The sequence below is a fragment of the Cynocephalus volans genome, chromosome 1, assembly GCF_027409185.1.
Source record: "Cynocephalus volans isolate mCynVol1 chromosome 1, mCynVol1.pri, whole genome shotgun sequence".
In the NCBI taxonomy this organism is placed as follows: Eukaryota; Metazoa; Chordata; class Mammalia; order Dermoptera; family Cynocephalidae; genus Cynocephalus; species Cynocephalus volans.
Window position 1 is genome coordinate 9,176,503 of NC_084460.1, and position 3,286 is coordinate 9,179,788.

A 3,286-nucleotide genomic window follows, 5' to 3' on the forward strand; every position below is an offset into this window, starting at 1 on the left:
AGTGAGCATTTGCTAATTTTTTTTTCCAGCTATTTATTATTAAAGTCAGAAAGGCACTCTGTCCAGTAATAAAGATGTGAAATAGGAAGAGGCATATTTACCATGAAACTACGGAATCTTAAGCTCTGGAGCCCCTTCCTTAATTTGCATGAGTGATGTGTTATTTTTCTTGTAAAGAACACTTCAGATTTTATAAGCTTTTGGTCCTGTGAAATCTGGATCTGCCCTTGGAAATGAACTACAGTTTTCCTCATTGTTCATTTCTTGGAAATATAAGCACAATGGAGGGAGTAGGAGAAAATGATTGGAACCCATCCTGAGTTCCTTTTGCACTAGGAGCGATGCTGCGAGATCTCCATCTTCATTCGTAACATCATACTCATCAACTCTGTCATCACCATCCTCCCCATCCTAGCTTTCAACACCATCACCATGATCATCTTGGTCAACATGATTACTTTCACTTGCACCATCAGTCATCTTCTTCTTCTTCATCATCATCATCATCCTCTTCTTCTTCTTCATCATCATCATCATCCTCTTCTCCTACTTCATTGTCATCCATTTCCTGGCATTTCTGCTTTGGGTTCTCATTTATTCTCCCAACTTTTTAAAGAAGCATATAAGGAACTCAGGTCTTCATGCAGGAGTCAGATAAAGAGGTTGATTTTACTGTGGCTTATTGTGTATATTACGCTGCTTACAGCCTGATGCAAAACTAGATTGCATGGTTCACAGGAAGGGTATTCAGATCCATCTGCCCGGGGTCAAGTCTAGACTATATCACCAGCAACACAAGTAACTTGGAGGGAATTTTTTCTTCTTTAAAGGGGGTGGGGTGGGGGTAGAGCTGATATCATAGTCAGAAAATGAAGATCAAGATCTACTATAGTACTTGCAGCATAGAAGGCATTGACTGAACCTGTCAAATGTCAGCTTACTGTCCCCACTTGACCCCTTCCAAAGGACAGAATTTGACATGCCTTAACATAAAGGATGTGTGTATAACAAAATAATAAAACAAATAATAAGGCTCATGAACGGGAAGAGGAAGTGAGTATGTTAACCATGAGAGCTCATTTTTTTTTTTTCCTGATAGCTAACATGTGGCCCTGGGTTTCCTAGATGCCAGGAAAATGATGAAGATGAAAAAAAAATTTCCAAAAAAGAAGCATATAATTTTTTCAATAGAAATGAGTTTACCTTACATTAAATAGTAAAAGACATTTTTCCTATGAGACTTTATTTATTTATTTATTTATTTTTTTGTCTTTTTCATGACCGGCACTCAGCCAGTGAGTGCACCAGCCATTCCTATATAGGATCCGAACCCGCGGCGGGAGCGTCTCCGCGCTCTCAGCGCCGCACTCTCACGAGTGCACAACCGGCTCGGCCCTCTATGAGACTTTATGTAAGATTTCCTGAGACCAGTTTAAAAAACAAATACCAAAGAAGTTCTGTATGACTTTTTTATATAAATCTTAGACCAGCTAGGGACCTAAAATTAAAACTCAACACAGTCAAGGTGATTCTGCAGGGAAGTGAGCAGGTGTCTTTCAAGAATTGAGCCTGAAGGTGATCAAATTTAATATAGAGACAGAATTCAGACAGCATGGAGGGGTTTGGGACTTTGCTCCTTTAATTTTCTTCCTTAATGTCACTTCTCCCAGCTGTCTTTTCAATAAGAGATGAATAGTGGGAGGTTCAAGGTTTGATTCTTTGACAGCAGGTTCATGTACTGATGTTCATACTGAAGGCAGATTCATATGTTATGGTAATAAATGATAATAATGGTAAATAATAATAAAGCAGTGAGCTTGCTACCTCATGAACTGTTGGATTTTGGCTGATTGGGCATGGGATAGTGTCTGCCAAAAACAAACTATGCATTGAAATAATGAACACGAGCCCTTCTTTCTGGTAGAAAAAAAAATTATTATGCTATGTCACCTCTCCCCCAGGGTGATGGAGATGCAAAGGATTACTCAAAGCCCATTTCTTCTGAGCAGTGAGAAGCCCTGAAGGGGTTAATTTTCCAGGAACCCTCAAGAGAGAGGCATTCCTCCTTGGAAAAATAATCCTGAACTGGGGTTCTTTCTCAGTATTTATTCTCCAGGCCAGAAAGTTACAGAAAAGGAACACAGGTGGAGTTATGGCTAAGTATAGTTTAGCAATAGAGGCTGGTAACATCAGTGAAATAACAAAGTGACATTCCATAATACAATTAGTAAAAAGTTAAGTCCGTCCGCCAACAAAAGCTTGTTCTTAGCAAACACTTTCTTTCCCTACAGCAATTTCCTTAGCATACTTACATAACAATCAAATAACCTTCTTAACATATCAATCAGTAGGTTAAAATGCGCCAAGGACGTCTGTCCTTGAGCCAGCAATTTTGCTGTTACAATTCTTTATCTACAACAGAGACTTTAGCCCAGGGAAAGTTTCCTGTCTTTTGCAAGCTTAACATTTCTATGTGTAATTTTAAAAAGTTAGGCTAAACCTGAAACTACAGGGCTTTGGAGGCTAGGCCCTGTGAAATACATTTGCTTTATTAATGTTAGTGCTCTCTGTAATGCTAGTCAAGGTGCATAGCCTTATAGGTTCGGTTATCAATTGAGCTCAAAATACATCAAGAAGTTGGAGCTGGCTTTCTCAGAACTTGCTTGTGCTTCCCAAAAGCCAAGTGATTAAACAAGCACTTCAGATAATTAAGATAATTGAGAAAATGTGTTTCTTTTTCATGTACAGAAATTTCTCTCCTGCTTATTTGTAGCTTTTTATCTTTGTCAAATTGACATTAAAAAGAACACCATAAATTAAATTTTTCAAACTTTTAGCTTTTTTGTGTACTTACCCCCCAACTCCAATCCTTCCCAACTACAACTTTATAACAGTGAGCACGGTCCCTAAACACATTTTAAGATGCAGTCTTGGTATATTAGAGGATCTTGACAAGAAGGTAACTGTCAACATGACTACTCGTATTAAAGATGCTGCCAGTCTGCTTGGCACGATTGGCTATGGTGTGTCTCGGAGATGCTACAATAGCTTGAATTATTCCAAATGGATGACAAGTATATTTGTGAGCATTTGTAGAAAGGTTATTTCTAAGGAACTGGTGTGTATGTGACAGGGGCATCTGAGACTAGATCAACCCTCAGGTGATCCAATCCCTTCAGTCTTGATTTTTCAACCAGTCCATGCTCACTAAGGTTTTTTAAATGCCACTATCTATCAAACACCTCCCAGGCCCCAAGCACAGTCCTCATGGCCATACCTATGTTGC